The 10152-nt window shown below is 31.4% G+C and overlaps 1 long non-coding RNA gene and 1 pseudogene across 1 annotated transcript; both read right to left on the bottom strand.

The window, feature by feature from the left end:
- Positions 1 to 1689: 1689 nt before the first annotated feature.
- Positions 1690 to 2797, bottom strand: LOC110427298 (chloride channel protein CLC-c pseudogene; annotated as a pseudogene).
- A 2678-nt stretch (positions 2798 to 5475) lies between these two features.
- Positions 5476 to 8423, bottom strand: LOC110427246 (uncharacterized). The gene is made up of 2 exons (XR_016352041.1): positions 6404 to 8423; positions 5476 to 5764 (listed from the first exon to the last, which is right to left on the bottom strand). It is a non-coding gene; the product is annotated as an uncharacterized LOC110427246 (long non-coding RNA).
- Positions 8424 to 10152: the final 1729 nt, after the last annotated feature.

Genomic DNA, 10152 nt, shown 5'->3' with positions numbered 1-10152 from the left:
TAAATAAATTATTGAAACATTACAATTCTTAATGACTAAGTCAACTAATGCATCAAATTGTCCAAGGTTGATCATACGTATTGTAATAGGAATCAATTGAAATCCATATTCTAGATTTTTTTTTCAACTATAAAGATGAAAAAAGAAAAATGGTCCATGCTCATATTAAAATGATCAGTTGGACCAAAGTTTCATTTATTGGCTTTGGAAGAACATCCTCACACATCTATAATACCAATTGCTGAATAATACAACTGCAATTGAAAAAAGCCCCTAAATGGATATACTGGCTTGCTTGCTCGTGCTACTTGTGGGGATGGAGTTCCAATATGTGCTCCAGCATGAAATCCCAACGATTGGAGGCCTATGTAAATTGCATAAGATTGTTTTTTTTACTACATTCATCTCAACAAATCTCCGGGACTAAAATTTTGTATTAGCATTCATATGCAAGATGACTCATAAAGCACCTTATCTTCTTATCCATCGGATATAATTACAACAACTTGAATCACACACATACCCTTGGTTTCTTTGGTAACACACGAGTGCCTAAGGCCAAGTTTCTGGAAGAGGAGCAGCTTTAGCTAGTGACATTGTTTTCACGACTGTGTATGGGGATGTATTGGTAATAGGATGGAGATCAACAAACATCTCCATCTCCTCATATGTGATGTGCAAATCCTCCAATTTGATCCCCTTCCCTATCCTGCATTTGCAAAATCATGCGCTTTGAAACTCCCCATGTTTTATGATCCTTTATCACTCTCTGCATGTTAAACTTCTTTCCTTTAAGTAACACGAGTAGATGAGACCTCAAAACAAGCCTAAACAACTTTGAAGCATCTAAGAGCATGCTTGATTTAGTTTTTTTTTAACTTAAAAGCTATTATAAAGCTCTTATAAAAAATAATAACTTTTAAAATTAAATTAAAATTATTTGATAAATTTACTTTTTATAAGTTCTTTTTTATAAATAATTTTTTTGGTAAAATAACTTATATAAACTCTAACTTTAATTAAAATTACTATAAAGGATATTTAATAAATAATTTTTTATTAATCAGAATTTCTTTATTCAAAATAAAAAATTTTGAAAGGATTTTTATATAACATAAAGTTTATAATTAATAAAAAATTATAAAAAAAGAGTTCAACAAATAATTTATAAGTAACACATAACTCATAAATAATTTTTTATTGAATAACAATAAATAAATAATATCAAAAGAAAATTTGAATCAAATAAAAAAAATGAGAGATGGAAAAAAGCAGTGAGCCAACTATTAAAATGTAGGAGAACTCATAAAAAAAGAAGAGAAGTCTAGAGTAATAGTAATAATTCAGAAAAATCAGGTTTAGCTATTGATGTTCTTACCAACAAAGTTCATTGCCATGAACAATATTATCTCAACAATCATAATCAACAAATATTATCTCAAATTTTATCTAATTTATCTTAACAACCATTGACCTATTTAATTAATTATTTCAATCATAATCATGAAATATTATATGCACCATAAAGAAGTTAAGAATAAATAAACATTACATAATTGTCATATCAAACAATAAACTGAAAAATATCAACTAATAAAGAGAGTTTTCAAAGTCTAAAAAAAGGATAGAAAATAAAATAAAAAAAATAAAAAGAAAAAAAAGAAATAATATCTGAATGTAGTTTTAAATTTTGAATCTTTTTTTTCTTAATTTTTGTAAGAACAAAAAAAAATTCTTAAAATGATGATTTGCAAAAAGGGAGAGAGGAGAGGGAGATGATAGGGAGAGAGAGAGGGAGTTATTCTGAGAGAGAAGATCTTTTTGGAAAAAAATAGTTTTCCTAATAAGTTGGCATGTTTTTTTTAAAAAAAAATAAGAAGAAAAAGCTCCTAATTAGAGCTTTTTTTTTAGATTTTATTTTTTAAAAAAGAAGTTACTTTTTTTTAAGAGCTTTTTACGAAATTCTATTTAACCCAACTTCTACTTTTAAGTAATAGATAAACTAAATATAAGCTAGGCCCAATGGGCACTATATTAAGGTGGCTCATCAATCACAGAGAATCTATTATGCCTTATTATTTTCAATACGTGCACTATATTCTCCACTGTTTCAACTCTAAAAAATGTCACTAATGGACCAAAGATAACATCACCAACAACCTAGTTTCTCATGTATGGTTCTATATAAGCCTCCAAATAAGGTAATCTTTTCATATTCACAATCTTGTCATAAACACCCTTATTAAAGCTATTAGCAACAATTTTTGATATAAGGGGCACTAACATGACCAACGGCAACATTAATAAGCTATTGAACTATGGCAAAAAGAGAAACGATCATTCTCATGGTGCCACCAAGGAAGGAAGTAGCTCCAAAGAAGGTAAAAAAGCCCACATCAAGATTCATAAAAAGGACCAAGTAAGGTCTTAGTAAGTCGACCATAAAAGGCTCCCACAAGTATTATATGAATGAAGAGGCAACAAGGAACAACAATGCCATAAGTGATAATTCCAAGGCAGTAAATTACAACAAAGAAAAGGGAAAGGGTGGAGAGATGAAATTCCTTTTCAGTTTCGCTGCTTAGTAGGTTGCGAATAGCATCATCATTTGTGTTGAGAAAGAGGAAGGCAAGGTCATTGTACCGAGTTGGTAGGCTTTGGAAATTCTTATAGTTTTGGAACCATTTATGGTGGGCACTACTCTGGTCGGTGAGCAGGACAAGGAATACATTGTGAAAGCCATGGTAGACCATATGAACAATAAAAGGTTAAAAGTGAAACTCTAATGATAAGTAAAATTGTAAATGATGGACCTTTCCTGCAATTAACTGTAAACAATCATAAAGAGCAACTTTACAAAATGAAAGATCCACTAGTCAAGGTAGCAACAACTTGTTGTTCTTATTTTAAAAGAAAATATTTTGGACTAAACAGAACCTTGAGAACAAATTTGTGCAACATGCATGTTAATTTTCTTATAAATGATGATAGTCTTATATCTGTGTCTTATAAAATATTCAAGTAATTAACAGTTTTGTTGCAAGGAGCTTAAACATGCTTGTTGATAATGCTGTAAGTACGGAGGACCTTGTCCACAAAATAACTATATTGGCTTCCAAGAACTCCTGCTATGATCCCAAGGAATATAATTGCAACTAGATCAGGGACACCGTAATTAGGATTTGAGGAATTGACATCAAACATGATCAATCTTCCTTGCCCAAACAGACCACATTTTCCACCCTAGCAAAAATCTATGAAACCTCTTAACACCACCATTACAATAGCTGTTGTAAAATATGTCCACTAACATAAGACACTCCGCCACCTTAGTAATTTCATAAGAGAAGAGGAATTTGTTTCAAGGTAGAACACCATAAGAGAGCCTTAAAGTCCTTGATGATATGGAAGCACTAAACTGACATCAATATAGCAAAATCCCAACTACATATAGCATAAAGTCTTTTTGAGATGCATATAAAAGTTAAAATACTTATCCCAATTTTTATGAATGATCATACTGCCTTGATAAGTTTGGCATGGCTTTCGAACCACCTTAGAGGTTTTAGAAACAATCTAATATATAGTAACTAAGTTTTTTCAATATTTTCAACTTCCACTCAATTGTATTTCTTTTAGTTTTACTTTAATGCTAAGTTAGATGATTGAGAGAAGATGGCAATAAACGAAAATAAATAATTAAATAAAAAACCATGTGGTTGTTGCACCTGGTTGTATATTTTCATTTTATAACTATGCTAACTAAGAAGGGATGGCACGGAGCTTAGAGTTACCATGATGCTGCTACTTCCAGTGCAAAGAGTACCTTACCAACTAAGGCATAAAAAACTGCTACACTAGCAACAGCACCACAGGTGATTAAATCTGGTCAATCTTGATCATTTTTAAAGTATCTATGCCATTCCAAGTCAAATGGTATTTACAAGAACCCCCTTGCCCAAGTAAATAGGCTATGCAAGCACCAATGTATACCTTAGGCCCTTCTTTGCCAACCACAAATCCAGCCACAACTCCAAACATGGAACCAAAAATCTACTAGGTATAGATCAATATCATAAAACTGTTTAAACAATCATTGTTGCATTTATTGGGTATGCTTTCACCTTAGGTATGCTAGAGCTTGCAGTTGCAGGAGCAACGTAAGCACATAGGGTGACAATATCAATAGCCAAAACCATGTTGTAACCAGTATATGCTGCAAATACATGAAAATATCTGCATTGGAATGACAATGATTTATAATTACTCCTTTTTTATATATAAAATTTAAGAGACACTAAAATTGAATGACAAAGGATTTTGGGTTATTTGTTTGAAAAAGGAAAATAAAATAAATCAAGTATTCTAACTAAACAATGAAAAGCATGATACCTCCCACTGTATGATAACCTTTCACAAATTAGTGCTGTGGAATCTAGGAATAACAACAGTACCTACAACTTGTATCAATCTCTTACATGTATCTATGTTTCCGGGCATACGCATTAAACTCCAATTACTTTCATCTTGTCAGAAACCAAATCTGAGGTATCTTCTTATTTAGTCTTCAGAATAAGTTGTATGGGATATATCTTCCAATGAGAAACAATGTCATCGTCCGTGAAACTCATTGCTTTGGTTTTTCTTTCGAAACCTGACAGATCATTCTACAAGCTTCCAACAAAATGACACCAAAACAGCCACAATTATCCCATCAGTCACTCATATCATCAATTCCTTCAAAATTTGTAACCCCATCAAATGCTTCATCATCAAGTGCTTCCCCATCTTCACTCCCTTGATCAGTTTCCATCGCATCTTCAGATTCCTTTTCGTCACTTTCATCTTTGTCCTAATTTATAATTACTCCTAAGTCTAACAAGTCTCATAATGCTAGAATTATCAAAGCATAGGAAGCTATTTCTAAAAATAAGCATTGTCAATTTGATAATTGTTATGGTCACCTGCTAAATCATTATGTGAAAAACAATTAAATTTCAAGTGCCGATCTTACATGTTTTTTAGTAACATTAATCAGTCTAAGAGTATAGCTCCATCTAGAAAACTAAAGTCCCAACACAGTGATACAAGTTAATAAACTGAAGCATTTCAGTGTCAAATGTTGCAGGCACTACCTCCAAACAAAGTACTATGGCTAATGTATATTCATTATATCATGTCCTTTGCACTAACACAATGTTTGTGCTGATTGATATAACACCTTAATTGAATAACATAGCTCCATTGAATGCGGGGTGGACCATAAGGAAAATGTTTTAGGTACACAAGAAAGGTAGTGAAGCCTTAACAATTTATGAAATTTCAATGAAAAACAAGTAGTTCAAATCCAAAATTAAAAAAAAAATGAACTTGAAGCTAGTATTCCAAACTATCTCACAAATTGTTGGAGAATCATACAATTATATTAGTGGCAAGTTGCAACCAAACAAGAGCCAAACATATGCAAATTTAACATGATAATAAAGACAATTAAATTAAATGAGAAATAATGTGATAAGGCTAGGAAAACAAGATAGTTTTATAAAGTGATGGTTAAACTTACTTCTCTTTCATCATGAGATTGTTGGTGAGCAAAATTTTGAAACTAACTATGTTATCAACTACAAGGTTATTGCAAAAGGCAACAAGCCCTATTCCCAATACAATCAGGAATTCTAAAGTCCACTTAAGAACGACATACTCGAATATTTCAACCTTAGCTCCAAACCTCCAATCCTGCTTAAAAAGATTATTCTCTATGACCCTGAAAAAAAAAAGGCATAAACCCAATTAAGGCCTAGTTAAAATAGTGTGATGCTAACTTTAAAGAACAAATGAATGACATATAGTGCTAAATGCCATGAAGACTATACAACATGGGAATTTTAGAGAGTTGGTTGTGTTTAATGGTGGTCAGAGATCATTCTAGCATATATAAAGTTTCATTTCTCAAAATAGAAAAAATAAATGGGAGATGTGGCTTTTCGACTCATCTCCCTTTAGTTGTCAATTGATTATGGTGTCCCTGTATGCATGTTTAAGGGTTTTGTTAGCAGAACAAAAGGCAAACATCAACTAATGGGGTCATTAAATTCAATCAAAGGCTTTGCTTGGGCTCTTTAGCTTTCTCATAGTAACTTTTTAAACAAAAACAAGATTCATAGTCGTTTTGTAATGTCACCTTAGACTAGGCATTATGGGAAAATACAATTTTCAAAAGAAAACAGAACATGTCATTAGAAGCTTTATTTTTTGCGTTACATTTTAGCAATTTTCTTCTAAACTGAATCAAATATAATTGTTGTGCTTTAATAAGTCTAAAATGATAGAACAATGATACAAGAAAAACACAAGAAAACATTAATTTAAAAGAAAAGAAAATAGCTTATTTATTTAGACTTACTCATAATCAAAGCTCTGAATGGGGCAGGCATTTGCACCAACAATGGCAATCTGAAAGGTGCTATTAATCTTGTTTTGGAAAAGCAATGGCTTTTTCATTGTCCCAATTGCCTTATTATCTGAGAATTCTGCTGACCGATCACCTTGTTTACTCTCATAGTATTCATGATCATATACCACCCTTTCGAACTCTTTTGTATTATCCATTTTTTCTTGGCTTTAATTCTATTCCTTTCTAGTGTTCTACCTAGATAGAAATACTTTTAGTATTGTTTTTGGTTGATATTAATTACTACACCAATACATCAATCCTATATGGCTGTCTCCCACCAGGAGAATGAAGCCAACAACTTCGCCATGCCCATAACAAACTCCACATATTTCTCTCTCTTTCCTTATTCTAATTAATTGAATCTTAAGCTCTTTGCATTTAATACTAGTATTTGCTAAATTTTTTTGTCAAAAGTAGATTTGTTATCTGTTGTGTTGTCTTCCGTTGCAGAAGAGAAAAAAAAATCACTAGATTCATGTGATTCCCATGTTACTTTCTTTTTTTGCGTTAAACTTCAAGCTAATTTGTCACGCCCCAAACCAAGGTTTTAGGACTTAACAGACATCTCGTACTTATGAAACAAATCCTATAAACTTGTAAGGCAACAAATATCATGCCAAACAAATATACTATTTTCAAACTCTCTTCAAAATTTACACTTTATAAAATCTCAAGTCTCCAAATATAATATTAAAATATAATTCTCCCAAAGATACAAATTTCTCATCTAGCTAACATATACTTAACAAAGCTAAAACTTGAATATTCCAATTAAATTTATATTCATCTAAGGGCATATGCTAATCTTGCTAACCAAAACTCTTGCCAAGCAAGTCTAACTCCTAAACATGCAAAGATGTTGAAATTTGTAAACTGATGAGAATTAATGGAATGACTACAATCATTTAGCAAGTAATTGATATCTCATCAGCCAAATTAAGCATGCTCAAAACATTTAAGTCAAAACTATTAATACGCATATAAGTATTGTAGACATTAAACTTTTTTTCATTATTGATATTATTTATTATTTTATCTATTAATTAAGCATTATAATGTTCTAGAGACTGAGGGTAATAATAAAATAAAATAAAAGAGAAAAAAAAGGCTAGCTGACATGTGGCAGGGTGCGTCCACACCCTGCCAAGCACAAGAGCACCTTGCCAGACACAGAAAAATTGCATCTGGCAAAGGTAGTCACGCTACACCCCTAGGACTGAAAATGGGTATAAAAACCCCATTGTAGCAGTAGCAAAAACTTTTAGAGAAAAATTCTGAAAAAACCTAGCAACTAGTAGCCAACATCCACAAAGCAAAAAAGAGCAAAAAAAAAATGATGAAAAGTTACCAAAAATAGGAAGAAATCCGGGGAAAGGGAAAATGGGTTTTCTTTTTTTTTTTCTCTCACAGTGTGTGGAGATTTGGAGGTTTTGTTTTTGGAGGGCGTTTGGATAGATTAAAAAGGGAAAGTGAACTTTGGTTACTTGTCACCGAATAAAGAGAAAAAAAAAGGGTTATTTGCCTTTGGTTAAAGAGCAAAGGCTTGGGTTAGAGTCATCCATCTGTGAAGAGAAAAAAGGAATTGGTTGCTGTCGGTTGGAGAGGAAAGGTTTGAAGTTTAATTACCGCCGGTGATATATGAGAGAGAGCTGATGAGAGAGCAGGAAAATGGAGCCTTTTTAGAGAAAGAGCGGTATAAACTACAAAAGCAAAAGGAAAAAGAAAGGGGAAGGTAGAAAGTCATATCCTAGTGTAGAAAAAGCTAAAAACGATGCTGTTCCAAAGGAGTAAAAATCGTTCCTTTGGCTTCCCACGGTGCATTTGGTAGAGGAGGTTCGATGGGCTGTAACGTTCCACTCGGGCGACGATCTAAGCCCAAGTTAGGTAAAAAATCATACTTGTTTCCTTATAGATTTATTGGGTCTTGAGATGATTGGATTAAATGTGTTATTTGAGGATATAGAATGAAGTTAACATATTTTAGCATAATATCCTAAAATTTTTAGATGATATTTTTGAACATGGAAATTAGTGTAAGCAGAAAACACAAAGGTGAAAATAATAGTAAAAAATGGTAAAAATATTTTTAAAATAATTAACTAAATTAAAAAGAACTTAGATTTAGAGGAATATTTATTAGAGGTACATAAACTTAGATAAAATGATATATATATATATATACGTAAAACGAAGGAAAAATGTCTACATAAAATATGCTCATAAGGATAATCTAGATAACTAAGAATAAAATATACTTGTCATAAATGGAAATAGGTCCTATACGCAGAAAAAAAGGGGGGACACTTATGGTATAAATTTATTTAGATACTTGTAAATATAATAAATGTAAAAAAATACATGATACAAATATAAAAATTATAAAAAATAGAATAGTTATTTTGAGTAATCCGATGATAGAATTCCACCCAAAAAGGGGCAAAGAGTTACCTCTTTCGGGTGAATTTTTTAGGTACAGAGTTCAAGAAGGATTTTCACCAAAGCATCGGGATAAATCCGAACTTTGTACTCTAATACTTATTAACTCAAATAATCATTTTTATATGAAAAGAAATAAATTTATATATGTTATATTTAAATCTAGATTGATATAGTTAGTTAATTAGCTTAAACAACTATCACTAAATAAAATTAATTAAATTAAAATTTAAATATTAAATAAATAATTATTTATTTATTAAATACGAAATGTATAGTTGAATAAAATATATTAACTTGTAGTATTAATTAAAGGCTAGTGACTTAAGTAGCATGTTTTCAAAAAAGATATATACAAATAAATAAATAAATAAATAAGGTAGTAAATTACCCTAAATTATTAAATACATTGTTCCATAAATTATAAATTAACTAAACCATATTTAAGCGTGCTCATGTAGACATCATAATTTCATTTTGTTATAGCACGCCAAGTATATTTTGTTAATGAGACGGGAACTCCGAGGATGGGATTTCCTCGAAGGACTTGTAGAGACGAGTTTTTTTGGGAATATCCCTAGGTGAGGAAAACGTCGAGACCTCACCAAAGCGTTGGAGTGGTCTACGAACGATTTTCGATACAAGGTTGTTATTCTCATTATTTAAAATTAATAAATCATGCCATCATTTTGCAATTGCATCATGTGCATATGCAAGAGGGAATAAAAAAAATTAATCTACTAATATAATAAAAGATTAACTAATAAACATAGATTAAGGAAACATCAATGGTTTAAGTTTCAATAGGATAACATGAGATTAAATGGTACCATTCGTGGAGCGGGCGCCACGAACCTGTTAATCCTTCCCTATGCGTAACCGCATTTCCGAACTTGACTCTAAAGAAAATCGTAGACCAATTTTGCATTCTTTCGACGGATCTAAAATTAATTTAGGACTTCGTCGACTAGAATTGATTAAATAGGTGGCCAATCACACCTATACAAAAAAAATTGGTGATGACTCCCAACCTAAGTGTTTTCCCACGTCAAGTGGTCGGGTTCCCAGACCCGCTCATTACAACAAGTATCAAAATAGAATTTTGGGTAATCTCATTCAGAATCATATATTTCAAAATTTTACTTTCAAATAATAAAAGTCAATATAATTCCATTTCAGATAACATAGCTAACAAAATTTTGAAACTTTCAAATAATAGAACAAAACATAATTTCACACTAATTTTAGATTTTATTGGTCTT

Source organism: Theobroma umbraticum, unplaced genomic scaffold (assembly GCF_002168275.2).
Source record: "Theobroma umbraticum cultivar Fairchild unplaced genomic scaffold, ASM216827v3 scaffold_228.0, whole genome shotgun sequence".
NCBI lineage: Eukaryota > Viridiplantae > Streptophyta > Magnoliopsida > Malvales > Malvaceae > Theobroma > Theobroma umbraticum.
This window is presented reverse-complemented; position numbering and strand designations above follow the sequence as displayed.